Source organism: Lutra lutra, chromosome 15, assembly GCF_902655055.1.
Source record: "Lutra lutra chromosome 15, mLutLut1.2, whole genome shotgun sequence".
Lineage (NCBI taxonomy): Eukaryota > Metazoa > Chordata > Mammalia > Carnivora > Mustelidae > Lutra > Lutra lutra.
In genome coordinates this window covers 32100900-32119131 of record NC_062292.1, presented here as the reverse complement: position 1 = coordinate 32119131, position 18232 = coordinate 32100900, and the positions used below count along the sequence as shown (strand labels likewise).

Genomic DNA, 18232 nt, shown 5'->3' with positions numbered 1-18232 from the left:
CCTGAGCCGGGACCCGGGAGCGGGAGCCGGGAGCCGGGAGCCGGGAGCCGCGGCGCTAGCAGCCAGGAGCGCCCCTCCAGCGCCTTCTGAGCGCGCTGGCTTGGGGGGGCGGGGCCGCAGATCGGTCCAGGGAGGAGGCGAGGGCGGCGCCCAGGCGCCCGCCTTGGGGCGAGGGGCAGGCAGGTTGTGCAGGGAGATCCCCACGGGACTGTCGGAGCTGCTGCAGGGCTTCACGGTGGGCGTGGCCAGGCACCAGCCTGCGGACCCAGCCCTGCCTCTGGCTCTTGGCTTAGCAGGGAGCCTGTTTTCCCCTCTCTCTCTGCCTGCCTCTCTCTACCTACTTCTCATCTCTGTCTGTCACAGGAAGAAATATAATCTTCAACACAAGAATAAAACAACCCTCAAGAGTCTTGTCGTTCATGAGGACCCCGTGCGTCCACCTTTTCTTTGTCCTTATAGAATTGAAGGAATTGGTGGGCGGATTGGCGGATTGGACAGAAAGAGAGAGAGACCCTGAGAGAGGGAGCTCAAGTAGAGAGGAGGGAGTCCAAGCAGGGGAAGTGGGAGAGGGAGAAGCAGGCTTCCTGCTGAGCAGAGAGCCCCAGGCAGGGCTTGATCCCAAGACCCTGGCATCAGGACCCCAGCAGAAAGCAGATGCTTCACAATGAAGCCACCCAGGTGCCCCACTCCATGCTTCGATCCGTTTTTCACTGTTCAATCCATTGGGTGAAGCAACACTTTGTGGCTCTGCCTTCTCTGTGTTCACACTAACAACACCTTGTGTTTTCCTCTGCTCTTTTGTGATCCCTGAGGATGTTAGGAATCTTTTCATGGGTTTATGGGCTGATGGTTTTCTCCTTGGGATCTGTCTGTTCCGGGCTTTTCATTCTTTTGAAGTTACCTACCTTTCTCCCTGGATTCCTAGTTATCCTCTCTAGATTTGTAGACAGTTCCTTAGCTGGTGTCTCCATAGAGCCTTTCGTAGTTTTCGTCTTGTCATTGGGTGAGCAAGATGTTTTGTTTTTAAACGTTGAATGAGTAGAATCCAACTTCCCCCCCTTTCTTGTGCGCTTCCGGTTTTGGGCGTCCTGTTCCGCGCATCTCTGCCACCTCCCCCAGATCCTGAGAAGGTTTTCCTATTGTATCTTCCAGAAAACTTGCGTTGTCCTCTTTCGTATTTAGGCTCCATCAGTCTGGAAGAGCGTTTGGGGCTCTGAGGTTCCATGTGGAAACTCACGCCGTTGAGCACCGCTTTGTCAAAGTCTGCCCTTTTCTGTTTGTCTGTTTTCTCGGGTCATTTCAAGAGTCCTTTTGGAATCAATCCTATCCCATCAGATTCTCCTCTCACTCTCTTTCTCCCTCACTCTTGCTCTCGCTTCTTTCGTCGGATGTGCTGGGCAATGACCATGTCCATGGAAATAGAAGAATTGGCTTCTCCACGTACACAGGCACTTGCTGGCTAGGAGACTGGCATTGCATTGAATCTGTCCATCAAGCTGGGGTCAATTGAAACTTTCCAATAGCGATCATCCAACCTAGGAGCTTGTTCTATTAACCTAGGTAACATCTTAACCTATTGGACATCCCATGGATTTACACCTTTAATTCCCCTGAGTCATCCTTGATGGTTTTCTGGGTGGAGACTTGCTGGGTAGAGACGGTTTAAAGTCTTTGCAGAGATCGAGTCCTCCTTTTGGTGCTCTCATCAATAGGATTGCCAACCTTGGTTCGAAGGTCTCCGAATTCCAGTGAAGTTTTCTGACTTTTTAACTTCTATCCGATGACTTTGAGTAATTCACTTGCTGATTCTAATACTTGGTACATTCCCTTCGAATATCTTTCTATACAAATTTCACTCATTTTTGCCAGGTGTTATACCTTCCAAGTTTCCTCCATCACTTCTTAGCCTCGCTAGGACGGCCCCTTCTAGGTTGGTAGACGAGCTGTTCCATTTTAGGGGTTCAATTCTACCGAATTTTGTTTCTGCCTTGGTGAGCTCATTCTGTATCCCGTAGGAGCAGCACATCACGATGTGTGTAGGTGGGTATGGGTGCAATCGAACCAATTGAATCTTTTCATTCGAGTCTAGAAACCTTTGACCTTTCATGAAATGACTGAGCTCCTCAATTTTTGTCCGCGATCTTGCCATTTGTTTGCCTCATCCCTTTGTAGATCCCTTCTTACAAATACATTTTTCGCGTTCAAGGTATTTAATTTACATTTTAAATTTTAAATGTAAATTAAATGTACTTAAATTAAATTAATTTAAATTTAATTTAAATGTTTTTCTTTTAAATGCTGATCAATGCTGTCAGTCCCCAAATCTCGGGGCACTTTACATACGTACAAAATGAGAAAAAGGGATGTAGACGTACAAAGAACCATGTCGCTTTGAGAGGTCCTTCTTTTAAAGGACTAGAGAATTTCCTTTCCCAAAAAGAAACAAATTCAGAAGGAAAGAGGAGGGTGAAAGTCACCTTCATCAGCCTATGAACAGATACTCAATACCAAAAAAACTGTAAACTCCAAAAAGATGCCAACTGTTTTTCAAAAAATGGCAGACGACTGTAGGTAACAATCACTTTTATGGAGATTGAGGAGGTAGAGGTGGTCGAATTGATCCCCAGGCACCAAAAGCATGCGAATAACCTTGTAATGAAAGGAAAGGAAGACTGAGATTCTGAACAAAAATGTTTTATTAGGGAAAAAATTATATGTATATATATATACCTGCATATATGAGTGTGTGTGTGTGTGCGTGTGTGTGTGTGTTCATTTAAAATATCCCATTCCTAAAGCCCAGGACCTGGGAGGGTGACCTTATTTAGCAAGAGGGTCCCTGGAGATGGAAGTAGCTAGGATAAGGTCCTATTTGAATAGACTGGGCCCCTAATTCAGGACGACTTGTGTCCTTCTAAGAGGGGAAACTGGGGATACACAGATAGGCACTGAGGGAGAAGGCCATGTGAAAAAGTCCAAATCCAGGGCAATCCTTCAAGCTGGGAGAGGGGCCTGGAACAGATCCTTCCTTAATGCCTACAAAAGGAGCATTGCCTACCAACATTGTAGCCTCCAGAACTGTGACACTGTCCACTTCTGTTGTTTCAGCCACCAGGCTTGTGGTATCTTGTAATAGCTCCCCTTGAAAACAAATACAAACCTTCTTAGAAGAAAAGAAAGCAACCAGAAGCCCATGGGGAATCGGAAAAGAACAAAATATATCTTTCAATATATGTAGATATCTATATCTAGTTATATATATATATATATATATATATATGTATCTAACTCTTAAAAACATTGAAAAGGAACGCACCCTTGTGAACCCTGTGAAAAGGAAAACAAGCAAACAAACAAACAAAACCCAAAAACGGAGCCCCAGGATTCACAGGGCTTTTCACCTGGAGGAGTTCTGGATGGTGGGGGTAGGGAGGAGATTCCAAGGAAGAGATGGGAGTCTCACTGCTGTGAGGAAAGAGAGATTGGAATTCAGGAAGGCTAGAGTGATGAAAAGGCCATGGGTTCCAGAAGGAAGGAAGGCAAGTAGACAACAAGCTCTGGGAAATCCAAACTGGAGTCCTCTTGAGTCCTTGCTCAAAATGAAGCAGTGTATGTCTCAGCAAACGCCCCAGGTTCTAACAAACAGTCAAGGCAACTGAACCAGATGGTTGCCAAGACTCGTCCAGGGCTAGAGGTCATTGGCGTTCCAACCAGCCAGAGGGAAGAGTGCTTTTGGCGAAGTCAGAATATTCAGGACAGACCCGGGAAGGATCATGAGTTAGGAGCGGGATGAAATGATCCCTCCAAGAAAGCTTCCTCTACAGATGCCTACAACCAGTGGGAGTACCATTAGAGAAAGAGTCCGAATTACCTACGACTATCTCACTGCCCGTGGGACAGCCAAGATGAGAAGGCAGAGAGCAGCCTCCAAATGACTCAGGTCATCGAAAGGAAGGCAGTTGAAATGGGAAGGAGGAAGAGGCGGGAAAAAGAAAACACGACTAGCGAGGGAGTAGACTTCAACTTCCACATTTCAACAAGGACCTTCCGAATGAACGACTAAAATTCTATTGAAAGCCAAGACCTAAATAGGTCAGTGAAAAGTAAACTCTACCTAGAAGGATGCAGAGGAGAGTCTAGATTGTGGGAAAAGCAAAATGACGACAAGGGCTAGACCGTCCCCAAACGAATCCTAAAAGGCTGCTTTTCCTAGGTCTTGACAAGAGACGATAGAATGAACAGAGAAAGGAGACATTTCAGAACCACCAAGGATCCATTGAGAAAGACATGGCCATCCTCAAGGTGTCTGCATCCGCTGAGAAAACTCATGATTGAGATCACCCACACTCAAGCCCCTAAAGCAAGGCTCAAGAAACTTCTTGGAAAGATTATCTTTCTTGATTGGAGAGAGAATGAGTGAGAGAGAGCATGAGAGAGGAGAAGGTCAGAGGGAGACGCTGACTCCCCAAGGAGCTGGGAGCCTGAGGCGGGACGAGATCCGAGATCCGGCAAGTCCGGGGTCATGACCTGAGCCCAAGGCAGTCGCTCAAGCAACAGAGCCACGCAGGCGCCCGTCTCCAGTAAGGAATTGGTCAACAGCAGCTGAGGGGCACCTGGGCGGCACCCTCAGTGAAGGGCCCAACTCTTGGTTCTGGCTCCGGTGGTGATGTCAGGCTCTTGAGATTGAGCCCTGAGGCAAGCTCTGGGCTCGGGGCAGAGTCCACTAGGCCTCTCTCTTGGTCCTGCCCTTCCCAGCTCCCCCACTCACGTGTGCTCTGGCCCTCAAACCAACAAGGAGAACCCTTGGCAGAAAGGAACAAGGGATGAGAGTGGGAGGGGTGGGGAGAGAAGCGACCGGCCCGGGGCGAGCGGGAGGAGCCCGAGAAGCTGCCCGACCTCCCAGGGCCCAGCTCCCTCAGCCGCCGCCGCCGCCCCCTCCGCCAGCGCCACAGAAAGCAGCTGAGCCCCTGAGCCGGGACCCGGGAGCGGGAGCCGGGAGCCGGGAGCCGCGGCGCTAGCAGCCAGGAGCGCCCCTCCAGCGCCTTCTGAGCGCGCTGGCTTGGGGGGGCGGGGCCGCAGATCGGTCCAGGGAGGAGGCGAGGGCGGCGCCCAGGCGCCCGCCTTGGGGCGAGGGGCAGGCAGGTTGTGCAGGGAGATCCCCACGGGACTGTCGGAGCTGCTGCAGGGCTTCACGGTGGGCGTGGCCAGGCACCAGCCTGCGGACCCAGCCCTGCCTCTGGCTCTTGGCTTAGCAGGGAGCCTGTTTTCCCCTCTCTCTCTGCCTGCCTCTCTCTACCTACTTCTCATCTCTGTCTGTCACAGGAAGAAATATAATCTTCAACACAAGAATAAAACAACCCTCAAGAGTCTTGTCGTTCATGAGGACCCCGTGTGTCCACCTTTTCTTTGTCCTTATAGAATTGAAGGAATTGGTGGGCGGATTGGCGGATTGGACAGAAAGAGAGAGAGACCCTGAGAGAGGGAGCTCAAGTAGAGAGGAGGGAGTCCAAGCAGGGGAAGTGGGAGAGGGAGAAGCAGGCTTCCTGCTGAGCAGAGAGCCCCAGGCAGGGCTTGATCCCAAGACCCTGGCATCAGGACCCCAGCAGAAAGCAGATGCTTCACAATGAAGCCACCCAGGTGCCCCACTCCATGCTTCGATCCGTTTTTCACTGTTCAATCCATTGGGTGAAGCAACACTTTGTGGCTCTGCCTTCTCTGTGTTCACACTAACAACACCTTGTGTTTTCCTCTGCTCTTTTGTGATCCCTGAGGATGTTAGGAATCTTTTCATGGGTTTATGGGCTGATGGTTTTCTCCTTGGGATCTGTCTGTTCCGGGCTTTTCATTCTTTTGAAGTTACCTACCTTTCTCCCTGGATTCCTAGTTATCCTATCTAGATTTGTAGACAGTTCCTTAGCTGGTGTCTCCATAGAGCCTTTCGTAGTTTTCGTCTTGTCATTGGGTGAGCAAGATGTTTTGTTTTTAAACGTTGAATGAGTAGAATCCAACTTCCCCCCCTTTCTTGTGCGCTTCCGGTTTTGGGCGTCCTGTTCCGCGCATCTCTGCCACCTCCCCCAGATCCTGAGAAGGTTTTCCTATTGTATCTTCCAGAAAACTTGCGTTGTCCTCTTTCGTATTTAGGCTCCATCAGTCTGGAAGAGCGTTTGGGGCTCTGAGGTTCCATGTGGAAACTCACGCCGTTGAGCACCGCTTTGTCAAAGTCTGCCCTTTTCTGTTTGTCTGTTTTCTCGGGTCATTTCAAGAGTCCTTTTGGAATCAATCCTATCCCATCAGATTCTCCTCTCACTCTCTTTCTCCCTCACTCTTGCTCTCGCTTCTTTCGTCGGATGTGCTGGGCAATGACCATGTCCATGGAAATAGAAGAATTGGCTTCTCCACGTACACAGGCACTTGCTGGCTAGGAGACTGGCATTGCATTGAATCTGTCCATCAAGCTGGGGTCAATTGAAACTTTCCAATAGCGATCATCCAACCTAGGAGCTTGTTCTATTAACCTAGGTAACATCTTAACCTATTGGACATCCCATGGATTTACACCTTTAATTTCCCTGAGTCATCCTTGATGGTTTTCTGGGTGGAGACTTGCTGGGTAGAGACGGTTTAAAGTCTTTGCAGAGATCGAGTCCTCCTTTTGGTGCTCTCATCAATAGGATTGCCAACCTTGGTTCGAAGGTCTCCGAATTCCAGTGAAGTTTTCTGACTTTTTAACTTCTATCCGATGACTTTGAGTAATTCACTTGCTGATTCTAATACTTGGTACATTCCCTTCGAATATCTTTCTATACAAATTTCACTCATTTTTGCCAGGTGTTATACCTTCCAAGTTTCCTCCATCACTTCTTAGCCTCGCTAGGACGGCCCCTTCTAGGTTGGTAGACGAGCTGTTCCATTTTAGGGGTTCAATTCTACCGAATTTTGTTTCTGCCTTGGTGAGCTCATTCTGTATCCCGTAGGAGCAGCACATCACGATGTGTGTAGGTGGGTATGGGTGCAATCGAACCAATTGAATCTTTTCATTCGAGTCTAGAAACCTTTGACCTTTCATGAAATGACTGAGCTCCTCAATTTTTGTCCGCGATCTTGCCATTTGTTTGCCTCATCCCTTTGTAGATCCCTTCTTACAAATACATTTTTCGCGTTCAAGGTATTTAATTTACATTTTAAATTTTAAATGTAAATTAAATGTACTTAAATTAAATTAATTTAAATTTAATTTAAATGTTTTTCTTTTAAATGCTGATCAATGCTGTCAGTCCCCAAATCTCGGGGCACTTTACATACGTACAAAATGAGAAAAAGGGATGTAGACGTACAAAGAACCATGTCGCTTTGAGAGGTCCTTCTTTTAAAGGACTAGAGAATTTCCTTTCCCAAAAAGAAACAAATTCAGAAGGAAAGAGGAGGGTGAAAGTCACCTTCATCAGCCTATGAACAGATACTCAATACCAAAAAAACTGTAAACTCCAAAAAGATGCCAACTGTTTTTCAAAAAACGGCAGACGACTGTAGGTAACAATCACTTTTATGGAGATTGAGGAGGTAGAGGTGGTCGAATTGTTCCCCAGGCACCAAAAGCATGCGAATAACCTTGTAATGAAAGGAAGGAAGACTGAGATTCTGAACAAAAATATTTTATTATGGAAAAAACTTTAAATATATATATATATGTATATATGTATATATATATACACATATACATATATATACATGTATATATGTGTGTGTGTTTGTGTGTGTGTGTGTGCGCATTTAAAATATCCCATTCCTAAAGCCCAGGACCTGGGAGCGTGTCCTTATTTAGCAATAGGCTCCCTGGAGATTGAACTAGCTAGGATAAAGTCCTATTTAAATAGACTGGGCACCTAATTCGGGACGACTTGTTTCCTTTTAAGAGGGGAAACTGGTTATACACAGATCAGCACTGAGGGAAAAGTCCATATGAACAAGCCCAAACCGAAGGCAATCGTTGAAGCTGGGAGAGGGGCCTGGAACAGATCCTTCCTTAATACCTAAAAAAGGAGCATGGCCTACCAACATTGTAGCCTCTATAAATGTGACACTTTGCACTTTTCCTTTTTAACCCCCCTGCTTGTAGTATCTTATAAAAGCACCCTTAGAAAACAAATACAAACCTTATTAGGAGAAAAGAAACCAACCAGAAGCCCTTGGGGAATTGGAAAAAAAAATCTATCATTTAGATATAGATATAGATATAGTTATATCGAACTCTTTAAAACATTGAAAAGGAACACATATTTGTGAACCCTGTGAAAGGGAAAAAAAAAGGAACCGAAAAAAACTGATCCCCAGGATTCACTCTCCTTTTCACCTGGAAGAGTTCTGGATGGTGCGGATAGGGAGGAGATTTCAAGGAAATGATGGGAGTCTCACTGCTGTGAGGAAAGAGATATTGGATTTCAGGAAGTCTAGAGTGATGAAAAGGCCTTGGGTTCCAGAAAGCAGGAAGGCAAATAGAAAACAAGCACTTGGAAATCCACACTGAAGTCCTCTTGAGTCCTTGCTCAATACGAAGCAGTGTGTGTCTAAGAAAATTCCCCAGGTTCTAACAAAGTGTCAAGGCAACTGGAGCAGATGGCTGCCAAGACTCATACAAGCCTCCAGGTCATTGGAGTTCCCACCAGCCACGGGGAAGAGTTCTCTTTGCATAGTCAGAGTATTCAGTAGAGACCCATTAATGGTCGTGAGTTAGGAGCGGGATGAAATAATCCCTCCAAGAAAGCTTCCTCCACAGATTCCCTCAACCAGTAGGAGTACAATTTGAGAAAGAGTCCGAATTACCTACGACTATCTCACTGCCCGTGGGACAGCCAAGAAGAGAAGGCAGAGAGCAGCCTCCAAATGACTCAGGTCATCAAAAGGAAGGCAGTTGATATGGGAAGGAGGCAGAGACGGGAAAAAGAATACACGACTAGTAAGGGAGTAGACTTCAACTTCCACATTTCGACAAGGAACTTCCAAATGAACGACTAAAATTCTATTGAAAGCCTAGACCTAAATAGGTCAGTGAAAAATAAACTCTACCTAGAAGGATGCAGAGGAGAGTCTAGATTATGGGAAAAGCAAATTGACGACAAGGGCTAGACCTTCCCCAAACAAATCCTAAAAGGCTGCTTTTCCTAGGTCTTGACAAGAGACGATAGAAAGACACCCGATAGAATGAACAGAGAAAGGAGACATTTCAGAACCACCAAGGATCCATTGAGAAAGACATGACCATCCTCAAGTTGTCTGCATCCGCTGAGAAAACTCATGATTGAGATCACCCACACTCAAGCCCCTAAACCAAGGCTCAAGAAACTTCTTGGAAAGATTATCTTTCTTGATTGGAGAGAGAATGTGTGAAAGAGAGCATGAGAGAGGAGAAGGTCAGAGGGAGAAGCCGACTCCCCACGGAGCTGGGAGACTGAAGCGCGAGGAGATCCTGCAAGTCTCGGGTCATGACCTGAGCACAAGTCAGTCATTCAAACAACGGAGCCACGCAGGAGCACATCTCTGGAAATTGGTCAACAACAGCTGAGGGGCACCTGGGCGGCACACTCAGTGAAGTGCCCAAGTCTAGGTTCTGGCTCAGTTGGTGATCTCATCCTCTTGAGATTGAGCCCTGAGGCAAGCTCTGGGCTCAGGGCAGAGTCTACTAGGACTCTCTCTTGAGCCTGCCCTTCCCACCTCCCCGGATCCTGTGTGCTCTTTCCCTAAAACAAACAAGGAAAGCCCTTCCCAGAAATCAACAATGGTTGAGAGCGGGAGGGGTGAAGAGAGAAGCCACTAGCCCTGGGGCGAGGGGGAGGAGCCCGAGATGCTGCCAGCCCTCCAAGGGCCACACTCCCTCATCCGCCTTCTCAGCCGCCGCCGCCGCCACCATGGAAGGGACCAGCTGAGGCCGGGAAGCCCTGTGTCTAGCAGCGAGTAGCGACTCCAGTGCCAGCTGAGCCTGCTTGATTTTCGGTGTGGGGCGCGCAGATCAGTCCAAGGAGGAGGCAAGGGCGGTGCTCAGGCACCCGCCTTGGGGGGAGAGGCAGGCAGGATTTCAGGGAGATACTGTTGGGACTGTCATAGCTGCTGTAGGGCTTCACGGTGGATGTGGCGAGGCACCAGCCTGTGACCCAGCCTTGCATCTGGCTCTTGCCTCGAATGGAGCCTGTTTTCCCCTCTCTCTCTGCCTGCCTCTCCCTACCTACTTCTCATCTCTGTCTCTCAAAGGAAGAAATGAAATCTTAAAAAAATAATAAAACAACCCTCAATATTCTTGTCCTTCATGAGGACCCCATGTGTCAACATTTTATTTTTCCTTATTGAATTGAAGGAATTGGTTGATTGATTGACAGATTTGATAGAAAGAGAACGACAGTGATAAAGAGAGCCCAAGTAGAGAGGAGGGAGTCCAAGCAGGGCAAGTGGGAGAGGGAGAAACAGGCTTCCTGCTTAGCAGAGAGGTCTAGGCAGGGCTTGCTCCCAAGACCCTGGCATCAAGACCCTAGCAGAAAGCAAATGCTTCACCTAGAAGCCACCCAGGTGCCCCACTCCATGATTCAATCAATTGTTCACTATTCAATCTTTTGGATGAAGCAACACTGTTTAGGTACTGCCTTCCCTGTGTTAACACAAACACCTTGTGTTTTCCTTTGCTCTTTTCTGATCCCTGAGGATGTTAGGAATCTTTTAATTTGTTTCTTGGCTGATGGTTTTCTCTTTGGGATATTTCTGTTCCAGGTTTTTCATTGTTTTAAATTTACCTAGCTTTCTTTTTGATTCCTAGTTATCCTATATAGATTTGTATACAGTTTCTTAGCTGGTATCCCCATAGAGCCTTTCTTGGTGTTAGTCTTGTCATTTGGTGGGCAAGATTTTTTGTTTTGAAACTTGGAATGAGTAGAGTCCAACTTCACAAACTTTCTTGTGCTTCCCATTTTTGGGGTCCTGTTACACCCATCTCTGCCCCCTCCCCCAGATTCTACAAATATTTTCCTATTGTATCTTCCAGAAAACTTCGGATGTTCTCTTTCATATGTAGGCTACATCATTCTGGAATAGCGTTTGAGGCTCTTATGTTCCATGTGGATATTCACGTCGTTTAGCACCACTTTGTCAGAGTCTGCCCTTTTCTGTTTGTCTGTTTTCTCGGGTCATTTCAAGAGTCCTTTTGGAATCAATCCTATCCCGTCAGATTCTCCTCTCACTCTCTTTCTACCTCACTCTTGCTCTCGCTTCTTTCTTCAGATTTGCTGGGGAATGACTAGTCATTTTCATGTCCATGGAAATAGAAGAATTGGCTTATCCTCGTACACAGGCACTTGCTAGCTAGGAAACTGGGACTGCATTGAATCTCTCCATCAAGGTGTGGTCAATTGGAAACTTTACAATACCGATCATCCAATCTCTGGACCTGTTCTCTTAACCTAGGTAAAATATGATCCTATTGGACATCCCATTGATTTAGATCCTAAATTCCCCTTAGTCATCTTTGATGGTTTTCTGAGTGGAGACTTGCTGGGTAGAGACTGTATAAAGTCTTTGGATAGATGAAGTCCTCGTTTTGGTGCTCTCATCAATAGGATTTTCAAACTTTGTTCATGGGTAACAGAATTCCAATGAATTTTTCTGAATTTTTAACTTCTATCCAATGACTTGGAGGAATTCACTTCCTGATTCTAAGCCTTTGTACATTCTCTTAGAATACCTTTCCATACAAATTTCACTCATTTTTTCCAGCTGTTATACTTTCCATGTTTCCTCCTTCACTTCTTAGACTCGCTAGGACTTCCCCTTCTAGGTTGGTAGAAGAGTTGTTCCATTTTAGCTGTTCAATACGACCGAATTTGGTGAGCTGATTCTGTATCTCGTAGAAGCAGCACATCATTATGTGTGTATGTGGGTATCGATGCAATCTAACCAATTTAATCTTTTCATTAGAGTCTAGAGACCATTGACCTTTTATGAAATGACTGAGCTCCTCCATGTTTGTCTGTTGTCTTGCAATTTCTTTGCTTCATCCCTTTTTAGATCCCTTCCAAAAATGCATTTGTATTCTTTAAAAGTATTTAATTTAAATTTTTAATTTTACATTTAAATTTAAATGAAATGTATTTAATTTAAATTAATTTAAATTTCATTTAAATCTTTTTCTTTTAAATGCTGATAAATGCCTTCATCCCCCAAATCTCTGGTCACTTAAAGTACATACAAAATGAAGAAAAGGAATGTAGACTTACAAAGAAGAACCATTTAGCTTTTATAGGTCCTTCTTTTAAAGGACTAGAGAATTTACCTTCCCAAAAAGAAACAAATTCAGAAAGAAAGAATAGGATGAAAGTCACCTTCATCAGCCTATAAAAAGTTAGTCAATACCAAAAAAGCTGTAAGCTCCAAAAAGATGCCAACTGGTTTTAAAATATATGGCAGACGACTTTAGGTAACAATAACTTTCATGGAGATTGAAGAGGTAGAGGTGGTCGAATTATTCAGGAGGCACAAAAAGCATGCGAATAACCTTGTAATGAAGGGAAGGAAGACTGAGGTTCTGGACAGAAATGTTTTATTTAGCAAAAATAAAATAAAAATTAAAAAATAATATATATATATAGTATATATATATATATATATATATATATATATATGTGTGTGTGTGTGTGTGTGTGTGTGTGTGTGTGTGTGTGTGTATGCATATAAACCATCCCAGTTCTAAACCGCAGCACCTGGGACCGTGACCTTATTTGGAAATAGGGTTCCTAGAGATGTAACTAGCTAGGAAAATGTCATAGTAGAATAGACTGGGCCCCGAATTCAGGAGGACTTGTGTCCTTCTAAGAGGGGAAACTGGGGATACACAGATAGGCACTGAGGGAGAAGGCCATATGAAGAAATCCAAAGCCAGGGCAATCCTTCAAACTGGGAGAGGGGCCTGGAACAGATCCTTCCTTAATACCTACAAAAGGAACGTTGCCTACAAACATTGTAGCCTCTATAACTGCAATACTGTCCATTTCTGTTGTTTCAGCCACTAGGCTTGTGGTATCTTGTAATAGCACCCCTAGAAAACAAATACAAACCTAAAAAAAAAAATTAAAAAAAAAAAAAGAAAACAAATACAAACCTTCTTAGAGGAAAAGAAACCAACCAGAAGCCCATGGGGAATTGGAAAAGAAAAGATATATATCTATCAATATATATAGATATCTATATAGTTATCTATCTATCTATCTATATCTATATATATATATATATATCTAACTCTTTAAAACATTGAAAAGGAATGCACATTTGTGATCCCTGTGAAAAGGAAAACAAGCAACCAAAAAAAAAAAAAAAAAAAGAAAGAAAGAAAGAAAGAAAGAAAGAAAGAAAACTGAGCGCCAGGATTCACTCTGCTTTTCACCTGGAGGAGTTCTGGATGGTGGGGGTAGGGAGGAGATTCCAAGGAAGAGATGGGAGTCTCACTGCTGTGAGGAAAGAGAGATTGGAATTCAGGAAGGCTAGAGTGATGAAAAGGCCATGGGTTCCAGAAAGAAGGAAGGCAAGTAGAAAACACGCTCTTGGAAATCCACACTGGAATCCTCTTGAGTCCTTGCACAATAGGAAGAAATGTGTGTCTAAGAAAATTCCCCAGGTTCTAACAAAGTGTCAAGGCAACTGAACCAGATGGTTGCCAAGACTCACACAAGGCTCGAGGTCATTGGAGTTCCAACCAGCCAGAGGGAAGAGTTCTTTTGCCTAAGTCAGAATATTCAGTAGAGACCCAGTAAGGATCATGAGTTAGGAATGGAATGAAATGATCCCTCAAAGAAAGCTTCCTCTACAGACTCCCTCAACAAGTAGGAGTACAATTTGAGAAAGAGTCAGAATTACCTACTAATATCTCACTGCCCGTGTGACAGCCAGTAAGGATGGGGCTGGCCTCAGTGGTAGCATGAAGGTTTCTCTCCATCCGAGCCTTGTCCATTTCACAGAAATGCACCATTGGCGCCGGGGTAGGAGGGGGAGGCGTGGTGCTGGACACCAGGTTCCCCTGCTTGAGGGCCCAAGGGCAGTACCCTCAAATCAGAAGAATGGCGAATCAGGCCTGGGTTCGTTCCTGGGCCTCGGGTCAAGTCCGGCCCCTTTGGACAGCGTCAAGGAGGGGACCCCTGGAGGCTGAGGAGCAGGAGGCATCGGTCTCACTGGAGCCTGCCTCCTGGAGGACTTTCTGTCCGGGTTTGGACGCCACCGCTCATGCTGCCGGCCAGGCCCAGGGGTCGGGCCTGTGGACATGAGTTGTCCAAGCACGTTCATCGTGTGATTTTCAGCCTATTCTCACGAGCGTTGTGCCCAAACCGGGATCAGTTTAGGCTGAACACTCGTGAGAATTTGCCAGCGTTTGGCAGCCCTAGTGACCGCCCTGCTCCTTGTGGCCGAGGGCCCTTTCTCACTAGGGTCATGTCAAGGCCACCTGGGAAAATGCTCCAATACGACGTGGCCCAACTGTGGGCCCTGGGAAGCATTACTGGAGCAGAGTTGAGGGACAGGTTGTGGCCGGGCATCCGCCTCCAAATTTTCAGGTGGCTGGGGTGCCCAATGATGGGGCTGACCTCAGTGGGGTCACGAAGATACTCTTGCATCGAGGGTTGTCCGAAGCGCGGAAAGGCACCGTTTGCACCGGGGTGGGAGGGGAGGCGTGGCGCAGGAATCAGGGTTCCCCAATTGGAGGCCCCGAGGGACAGGACCTTGGAAACAGAAGGCTGGGGAAGCAGACGAGGGATGGTTCCCGGGCCTCAGGTCAGGCCCGGCCCCATCGGAAAGCACCAGGGAGGGGACCTGCATAGGATGAGGAACAGGAAGCGTCAGCCTCACAAGAGCCTGCCTCCCGAAAGGCTTTCTGGCGGGGTTTGGACCCGAACGCTCGCGATGCCAGGCCAGGCCCACGAGGTGGCCCTGCAGATGTGCGGTGCTCAAAGAGGTTTTGCCGGGCGTCTTCCGGCTAATTCTCATGAGCGTTCTGACCAAACTGGGATCGGTTTGGGCAGAATGCTCGTTAGAATTGGCCGGCATTTGGAAACCCTGCAGACCGCCCTGCTCCACGTGGCCAAGGGCCCATTCTCACTCGGGGCATGTCCCAGCCACCCGGAAAACGCACTGAGACGATGCGGCCCTCCCGGGGACCCTGGTGCACTGGAGAGTTCCCAGAGCAGTGTTGAGGAATGGGTTGCGGCCAGGGATCGTCCTCCAACTTTTCGGGCATCTGGGGTGCCAAAGGATGGAGCTGGCCTTAGTGGAGGCCCGAAGGTTTCTCTCGCTCAGCGGCGTGTCCGAAGCACCGAAAGGCACCGTTGGCTCCAGGGTGGGAATGGGATGCGTGGTGTGGGACAGAGGTTTCCTCAGTTGGAGGCCCCGAGGTACAGAACCCTGGCATCGGAAGGCTGGCAAAGCAAGCGAGGGTTCGGCCCGGGCCTCGGGTTAGGCACAGCCTCATTGGACAGTGACAGATTTGGGACCCCCAGAGGCTGAGGAGCAGGAGGCGTTGGCCTTACCAGAACCTGCTTCCCAGAGGCCTTTCTGGTGGGGTTCAAACGCGACTGCTCTCGATGCCGGGCCAGGCCCAGGGGGCAGCCCTGTCAAAGTGCGGTGCCCCAAGCGGGTTCGCCAGATGTTTTCCGGCAAATTTTCTAAAGTGTTGTGCCCTAACCGGGATCAGATAGGGCAGAACGTCCATGAGAATTGGCTGGCTTTGGGCCACCCTGCGGACCGCCCTGCTCCCCGTGGCCGAGGGCCCTTGCTCCTTCGGAGTGTGTCGTGGCCAACCGGAAAAAGCGCCACAACTACGCAGCCCACCCTGGTGCTTCTCTGCAGGGAAGCATTCCCGGATTAGAGTTGAGGGACAGGTTGTGGCTAGGCGTCTGCCTCCATCTTTTCGGGCGGCTGGGATGCCGAAGGATGTGGCTGTCCTCAGCGGGGACATGAAGGTTTATCTCGCTCCGAGGATTCTCTGAAGGGCCGAAAGGTACCGTTTGCGCCAGGTGGAAGGGGGAGGTGTGGCGCGGGCCTCAGGGTTCCCCAGTTGGAGGCCCCAAAGGAAAGGACCCTGGAAACAGAATGCCAGGGAAGCTGGCTATCTTTTGTGCCCAGGTCTCAGAGCAAGTCCGACTCCATCGGATAGCGCCAGGTAGGGGACCCCCAGAGGCTGAGGAACATGAGGCATCAGCCTCGCTGGAGCCTGCCACCCGGAGGGCTTTGTGGTGGCGTTTGGTCGCGACAGCTCGCAATGCTGGGGCAGGCCCAGGGGGCGAGACTGCAAACGTGGGGCACCCGAAGCGAGTTTGCCATGCCTTTTTCGCCCAATTCTCACAAGCATTGTGCCCAAACTGGGATCGGTTTGGGCAGAATGCTCGTGAGAATTCGCCGGCGTTGGGCATGCCAGAGCTCTGTCTGGCTCCCTGTGCCCGAGGGCTCTTTCTAGCACGGGGCATGTCACGGCCACCCGCAAAACGCACCGAGATGACGCGGCCCACCCAGGTGCCCCGGCAGAGGGGAGCGTTTCTGCAACAGAGTTGAGGGACGTGTTGTGGCTGAACGTCCGCCTCTGACTTTACAGGCGGCTGGGGCGACCAATGATGGGGCTGACCTCAGTGGGGGCATGAAGTTTTCTCTCACTCCGAGGCTTGTCCTAAGAACCAAAAGGCACCGTTTGCACCGGGTTAGGAGGGGGAGTTGTGGCTCCGGATCAGGGTTCCCCAGTTGGAGGCCACGAGGGACAGGACCCTGGAAATGGAAGGTTGGGGAAGCAGGACAGGGTTCGTGCCCGGGCCTCAGGGCAGGCCTGGCCTCATTGGACAGCGCCAGTGTAGGGACACTGGGAGGCTGTGGAGCAGGAGGCATTGTCGTCAATGGAGCCTGCCTCCTGGAGGGTTTTCTGGCGGGGTTCAGACGCGACCACTCGCGATAACGGGCCAGGTCCAGAGGGTGGCCCTGCAGACGTGTGGCTCCCGAGGCAAGTTCGCCGGGTGTTTTCCGTCCAATTCTTACGAGCGTTCTGCCCAAACCGGGATTGGTTGGTGCAGAACGCTCTTGAGAATGGGCCGGCATTGGGGAGCCCTGAGAACTGGCCTGTTCCCCGTAGCCAAGGGCCCTTTCTCGCTCAGGGCCTGTCTTGGCCATGTGGAAAAAGCGCCAAGACCATGCGGCCCACCTGGAGGCCCCGGCGATGGGGCGCATTCCCGGAGCAGTGCTCAGGGACCTTGGGGCCGGTCATCTGTCTCCGATTTTTTGGACCGCGGGGGTGCTGATATTTGGGTGTGGCCTCAGGTGGGTCATGAATGTTTCTCTAGTTCTCAGGCTTTTACCCAGCTCTGGAAGGCACCGCTTCCGCTTGGGTGGCCTTTGGACTCTTCAGGTTGGCCTAGAATTCCCATTCTGGAGGAACTCTGTTAGTGTGGCTTTAGAACTAGAGAGGGTTTTCAGAGCTGCATTAGGTGTCTCTGGAATGCTCGGCAGTACCGATTCATGCCACTGGAGGGCGTGGTGAGCTGTGATGCCCAAGAGCACGGTAGGGTGCAATGCTGCTTGCCACCACTGGAGGCAGCGGCGAGCTGCCGTGGCAAACACACCAGAAGAGGTGACTGTGATGCCTGCTGGTTCTGAGAGCAGTGGTGAGGTGCTGCAGGAAACGTGAGGTCCTGCAGCTTGTTTTTCCAGGACAGAGTGTTGGGCTGAAGACTTTGTTTCCCCAGGCTCAAGAATGGTGGTAAGAATTGCTAGAATCAGGCCCCCACTCAGTCAGCACTGTGAACCGTTGCCCCAGGTTGATGGGAATGTGCTGTAGGATGGCTCAGGAGGGTCCTCCCGGGGGAGGTCTGGAGCCAGGGGAACCAAATTCAACCCATGGTGCCTTTGGAACCGAGGAGTTGAGCGTCTGTTTGGAAGAGTCTATTTGCTTCTCCAAAAAAGGACAAGGGCATTGGCCGGCTTGAGAAGGAAGTGGATGATCACTTAAGAAACAAGCATGTGTCTCTCCTTCTCCCAGGAATCAGAGCAGGTGTGTAGGCTTTAGGTGGGAGGCCCCTCCATATCCGCACCTGACAACCCTTCTTCACCTTGGCTCCACGAGACCTGAAGTTTGGAAAACAGCATCTGAATCCGTCTGCAGCTTGTCCCAGGATGTCTGCATTCAAAGAAAACAGCAGGCCTGTGGGGCACAGTGGCACATCCATGCCAGCATGGGAGG

At 48.7% G+C, this 18232-nt stretch overlaps 1 pseudogene; it reads right to left on the bottom strand.

Moving 5' to 3' along the window:
* Positions 1-2026, bottom strand: part of LOC125085570 (serine/threonine-protein kinase ULK2-like) — a 57557-nt pseudogene extending 55531 nt beyond the window's left edge.
* Positions 2027-18232: the final 16206 nt, after the last annotated feature.